We start from the raw sequence: 7134 nt of genomic DNA, 5'->3' as shown, positions 1-7134 counted from the left end.
ATGTCATTGACCCAAAAACGGAGATATATTTATTATAAAAATATCATATATATGCAGCATCTGCATTAGTCTCTTGGTAAACATTTTCCCATGTTTCTTTCTTTAACAGGCTCTTAAATTCATTATTTGTTTGGTTCAATTTATGATTAGTGTTTATCACTTGTCTTGTATTTTTTGTTACCACATGATGAAATTTGAAAAATAGGAAAATTATCTTAAATATCTGTACACAATATACCAGACTTAGTACCAACCACTGAATTTGTAAAGATGTTATCTATAAATGTAGCTGAGCTGTTTGTTACCCTGGTGGGTTTGAAATGAGAGGATAAAAAAGCTTGGATATAATTCATTTAGGTGGTCTGCTGTCTGCTGATGGTTTTGTTTCTTTTTAGAAAATCTATATTAAAATAAAAAAACTAGTTTTTCCCTCTTTATTAATTGTATCCAAGATGACTTACTGTTACTCAGTTAACATCAGTATCCGGTGGACGGTACACACAACCTACTACTATACTATACTTAGTATATACTATACTAAGAAGAAGAAAAAGAGGAGGGAATTTCTAAAAATACATATTCAATAGCTGCTTCATTGGTGTGAATAAAGATTTTTTTTCTCTCAGAGAATTCAAGGAATTTGTGTACATATATAGCTACTCTGCCTTTTTTCCCCTCCCTTTATCTATGAACTGAAGTGTATTGAGGCAAGTCATACAATGAGGAAATTTCATCAGTAAGCCATTTGTCTGCTAAGTCAGTTATGGAGATTTAAGGTAGATAAGAAATACATAATATAAAAAGTTGATCGTGATTACTGGGGCAGCTACGGGTGTTTAAGTGTAGGGAGGATAATGTTTTGATATCAGTTGATAGTGTCTCACAAAAGCTGTTGAACTTGTGTTCAGTAAAGTACTCACATGAGTTGCTCAAATGAGAACTAGAGGAATTTAAAAAAATTAGGTCAGGATCCCCCTTTTCTGTATGATTCAGATCTCTTACCACGTCAAGTTGAAAAGGATTAAAAACTAACTCATCTAGGTGTTTAACATTGGGTCCATTACTCTCATACAGAGTTAAGTATAGCTCATGATCCTCGATAGTGTTAAATGGGAACAGAAGGCAACATCCATTGCAGATCCAAGATGTCCAGACAAATTGATTCAATTTTGAAATAGGTGTACACTTAATGTGGAAGAAGTTCTTGCAACAAGAGCAAGAAATCAAATTAATATTAGTATAAATTTGTATATATTAGTATTTGTATTTACATTAGCCAGCCTCAAACATTCTGAGGATGATATGTTGTTGGATAACATGGATAAAGAAAAGAAAAAAATGGAAAATATAAAAAGAAGAATGTAGACTATAGATACTCAAGCAGTTCGCTGGGTCATTTCTATGACGGTCCATCAGTTGGCTGTGCGCTTCTGTGGTCTCTTGCTTCCTCCTGACAATGAGGCGATTGTAGTTGATTACTGCATAGTAGGGGTGGGCGATATGACCTAAAATTTATATCACAGTGTTTTTTTTTTTTTAAGGTTACGATATATCACGGTATTACAAATATAAAAGGGATACTCCACTCAATACATGATTCTATTTTCACTCTATTGGCAATGTAAGGGAACATATCTTTAAAAAAGAAAAAAATATTTAAAAAATGTATGTTTTTATTGGCTCCAAATAGGAATGAAAATGAGGTTTAGGCCTACATTTGTTTTAGGAGGAGTAGCCTGCCCCATAATGTAGGTTCATTAGTCAATGTAATGTGATTCATTCTGAGAGTTAGACAAGGGGTAGGATTAGGCATCTCAACAGCATTTATTTGGCAGAAGACCCAAACTATATTATAAGTACAATAGTGTACCACAGGGCATGTCTATCAAGTACATTTACATACAGCAGCAACATACACATACAACAGCATTTTTGTCACACATTCGCAGACATATTACTGGCGATTTTCAAGTTGTATCTCATATCTACTGCGGTGAATACGATTGTGTTGAAAACCAGTTGGGAAATAGCACCAGCGAGAGCAGAGGGGGCTTTCACGTAAATTTACAGACAGCTGAGCTAATGTTGCATTATGAAGTTCTACAAAAAGCAATGTGAAAAAAGAGTTAACCACATCCAACCTACTAATCTGGTTATTTCATTGGCTTCAGATGAGGTGTAACATTCACACAGTTTCTCTTGACTGTCCCTCAATATTACAACATTAGTCCAACATTGTCCCAGCCTGTGGGATAATAGATGCTAGCCACATTAGCCCTGCAACATGCTAACGCCAAGTTCAACAGGCTAACCTGCAAAATAAACAGTAAAGCAACATAAAATTGGCTAAACTTACAGCTTCCAAGTTTAAAGTCGATATTGATCTATCCTTGAACTTCAGTTTTGATGCAAATCCTGCTTTGTACTTGAGCAAGCAGTCCCAAGTAAAATGGTTAACTTAGCGCATACACAAGCGTTTTCCTGTTGTTGTGGGGACATTTCCATCAAAAATAAAGTTAATCCACTGGGTCTTCACTTCCTCCAATGGTGGGAGTAGATGAAGAAGAATTTGTGTTACCAGAGTTGGCGTTAGCGAGTACATGCTAGCCCTCTACCTACATGTTATCGCAGCCACAGTGAAGCACATTAGTTTTAATATGCTAAAACATTTATCACAGTAATGATGGTATTGCAAAATCGATGTCGTGGCAGAACGTGACACCGGTGACGAAACCGGTATACCACCCATCCCTACTGTATAGTGCCGGCGTTTCCTCCTGCTCTCATTTATGGGAGAAGCTCTGCCCTTCTCTTTTGCACTGACTCCAAGTAGTCCTCATTAATGTAGATGGCGGTGTTCCTGAGGGTGGACCTAGCTTTTGTTTAATAAAATGTTTAATCAAAAGAAGCAAAAGGATTAAAATGCCTGGTTGTTCGTCTTCCTGACGGTGGTACGTCTCCATCAGGACTTAAAACGTGTCTGTATCTGTTGAGTTGAGCCCTCTGCCATGTGTCGTCTTTCATTTTTTTGTTTTTACCTGGAAAAGATAAGATAAACAACACTTAAAATAAGCAAAATATACTGTGTGTATATATATGTATGTATGCATATGTGTGTGTATGTATACGTATGTATATGTATTTGTATATGTATATATGTATATGCGTATATGTATGTGTGTGTGTGTATATATACAGTGGTGTGAAAAAGTGTTTGCCCCCTTCCTGATTTCATCTTCAGAACAAAATGAAGACTTTGGAGTTGCCTAGTCAAAGTCCTGACCTGAATCCTATTGAGATGCTGTGCATGACCTTAAAAAGGCAGTTCATGCTCGAAAACCCTCCAATGTGGCTGAATTACAACAATTCTGCAAAGATGAGTGGGCCAAAATTCCTCCACAGCGCTGTAAAAGACTCATTGCAAGTTATCACAAACGCTTGAGTGCAGTTGTTGCTGCTAAGGGTGGTCCAACCAGTTATTAGGTTTAGGGGGCAATCACTTTTTCACGCAGGGCCATGTAGGTTTGGATTTTGTTTTCCCTTAATAATAACAACCTTCATTTAAAAACAGCATTTTGTGTTTACTTGTGTTATCTTCAACTAAGATTTAAATTTGTTTGATGATCTGAAACATTTAAGTGTGACAAACATGCAAAAAAATAAGAAATCAGGAAGGGGGCAAACACTTTCACGCCACTGTATATGTGTATATGTGCATGTATGTGTGTATATATATGCATGTCTCTATGTATGTCTGTATATATATATATATATATATATATATATAACTTTCAGTGTTTTGTTGTCCTTTGAGTTCTGAACACTCAAGTTTTCAACTGGCTGTCGGGTACCATTCCACTATACAGATAATTAAGTTAAATGATTAATTAATCTGAAGTTCAGTAACCTTAATAATAATGGAATAATCTTAATCCATGGACATACTAGTGGATTTCAAACACAGCAGCTACATAATCACTAAATTAACCTGTTTCATAGAAATAGCATGATACATCCTGTAGCCTTCTTCACTGACTTGTTTATCAATTCTAGAAAATAAAATGCATTTCTAGCCCTTAAATAAAATTGTATTCAACTCAAAATGTCTGAGGCTTGCAAAGTGACATTTAAGTTATTGCAAAGTGAGTGAAGAACTTTATTAAGCAGATTACAATGAGAATAATGAATTGACAGAAGTTATAGAACAAACAAACTACAGAAATGTTCTTAGTAATTAAAGTTATATCCTTTTCAATTTCTTACCTTTGTGTCCTCTGCATCAGTATGTGGTGTTGGTGGGAACCCAAAAGTATTTTCAATTGGCAGGTGGGTACCATTCCACTATACAAATAATGAAGTAAAATGATAAATGAATCTGAAGTTCACACTCTTGTATGTTAACATTTTGTCTCTGAGTCATATTAGGCTGTTACACTTTATTTCTGCCGCCTCCTCAGAAAACTCAATCATATGTTTAGTTTATGAAAGGTAAGTCTACCTACCTGTGCACTCGTATTATTTTCTCTGATTTCCTCTGGTGCCTGAAACAGAAAGTCATTGAACTTTAATAAATAAGTATGCATATTTACCCTAATGATAATGACACAACAGTGGGTGTTTACTTGTTCCTGAAAGGTTGTCGACTTTGGACTTCAAACAAAGCAACAAAATAATAAGAAAATGAACCTGTTTCATAGAAATAGCAGCAGTGGGATACAAACTCTAGACCTTGACTCCAGCTTTTTCTTTGATTCTTGGACATTAAAACATTAATGAAAACAAAATGTACTTTGCAACATTGCATGTAAAGTCATGTAAATAGAACCAGAATTTTTTTCTATATTTGCAACAAATAAACAAATGAACCTGTTACATAGAAAAAGCACAATGCATGTTGTATCAAAATGAAAATTGAAGTCAGAGGCCTATATAATATTCAAACCATTGCAAAGAGAGTCAAGAACTTTGTTTAAAAATTTAGTCATTTTGTAAAGGACACGGTTGGATAAAGTGAAATTTAAAAGCAATCAGTGGCAGTCTTCAGGCATACACCCCTCATTCCGTCCAATCTTCTCTACCACAGACTCGGAGGCAAACTCAATACTTTGAAACTGGTAGATATTTTAGAAAACACTTGTCCCAAACAAGATAAAAGCCATGCACTTCTCAGTATCTAGAAGCTGAAAAAAGCGCCATTAATCTCCTCTCGTGACATCAGATGTAAAGAGGCATTTGTTGTGGTTTAAATCTATTTGTTACTCTGCAGCAGCCCTCACCTTAACTTTTGTTTGAATTGGATATCAAGTTTCATATAAACAAATCAAACTGTCTGAAGCAGGCAACAACATTACAAAGAACATATACAAAGAACAACACTATAAATACTTTCGACTTCCAAAAACCTCAAAGTCTACTCACCGTTGATGAGTTGGTTGTTACGTTAAACCCTTGCGGATTTTCCATCGGGTATATACTCCCTAGGTCCCACTGAAAATTGCAATTTAAAATTATTTAACCATAGTCCAAAGACATAATAGTGTTTGCTTAGTAGCTATTTGACAATATATTTGTCAAATCCTGCAAAGGACATTGACACTGGATTTCAAATAAAGCAGATGAATAATCAATGAATTAAGCGATTTTCAAAAAGGAAGTAGCAGCAGTATGATACATAAAACATACATGATAATGAAATTTAAATATCACTTCATTTATAATGTTGAAATATTTTACTGTGAAACATGTCTGAATTTATGTGGTTTGAATTCTCCAATTTGAAATTGGAGAAAGGTTATTTAGAGTGGTGCAATTTCAATTAATTGTTTTCATAAACTCCGATAGAAAATTGCTCATTAGAACTTCTTTCATTGATCACATGACTGACAGAATGTAACCTGATTGGACGGGATTGATTGATGGGATTGATTAACAGTGTGGATTTTCTCTTGACACTGGATTTCAAATAAAGCAGCTGAATAATCAAGAAATTAAATAAATGCAAATGTATAAAGAGGCAATGCAGCACTGATGTCTGGAGGGAAAGCTGAAAAAAGTGCCATAAACTTCATACAAATCTGCTGGACTGCAGCATGACTAAACCCAACCATTTGTTGGAATTAGCCATAATTACAAGTTTTATACAAACAAATCAAACTGTCCAAAGCAGCTGACACCATTTCCAAGAACATACTTTATGACTCCATACTTTGACCTCCAAAAATCTCATGGAAAATGGTGAAATGAGCCACTGTTGATGAGTTGGTTGTTGCGTTCTATTCACCTTTGGCCACTGAAATTGGAATAACCTTAATCCAAAGACATAATAGTGTTTGGATAGTAAGGACATTGACATTGGATTTCAAACACAGCAGCTACATAATCAATAAATTAACCTGTTTCATAGAATTAGCATGATATATCCTGTAGACCTCTTCACTGACGTTCATCAATTCTAAAAAATACAAAAACAAACTACAGAATTGTTCTTCGTAGTTAAAGTTATATCCTTTTCAGTGTCTTTTGAGATCAGTAAATCTGGGGAAAATCACCAATCTTACCATCTTACTAGGTGCTGCGAGAGTGAATCCCACCAAACTGAGTAGTATGAGCCCTCTCATCTTGAACATAGATTAATCTATCTGCACATACACCTGCTTTATAGTGACCATGTAAGTGGGTGGAGTCTAGTGGTGGAGGAAGCATTCAGATCCTTTACTTAAGTAAAAGTACTGATAATACTGTAAAATTACTCTTTTACAAGTAAAAGTCCTGCATTGAAAATGTTCCTTAATGTAATAAATAAATGAATGAATATAGTCAATAATAATAGTCTCAAATGCATAAATTAATATTTAAGGTTCAGCTCTATCACTATACAATACAGCATTGTACAATGAAATGCATTTGTAGTTGTTCAAATGCTGAAATGAATGTATCACTTAATATTAACCACCCTCCACAGATAGGAAGGAACATGGGTAGTTGGAATAACAAAAAAATTAATCTAAACGCATTTTAGGAGATGATTTTTCTAAATTCTTTCAGCTTTTATTCGGTAATTTACTGCTTTTTTATTTTTAAGACACAATAATGATAAACAATTAATTTTTATTATTGTTAACCGTATATTTCAAT

This window comes from Siniperca chuatsi, linkage group LG19, assembly GCF_020085105.1.
Source record: "Siniperca chuatsi isolate FFG_IHB_CAS linkage group LG19, ASM2008510v1, whole genome shotgun sequence".
NCBI lineage: Eukaryota > Metazoa > Chordata > Actinopteri > Centrarchiformes > Sinipercidae > Siniperca > Siniperca chuatsi.
The sequence above is the reverse complement of the archived record's forward strand: the minus strand, read 5'-3'. Positions refer to the sequence as shown.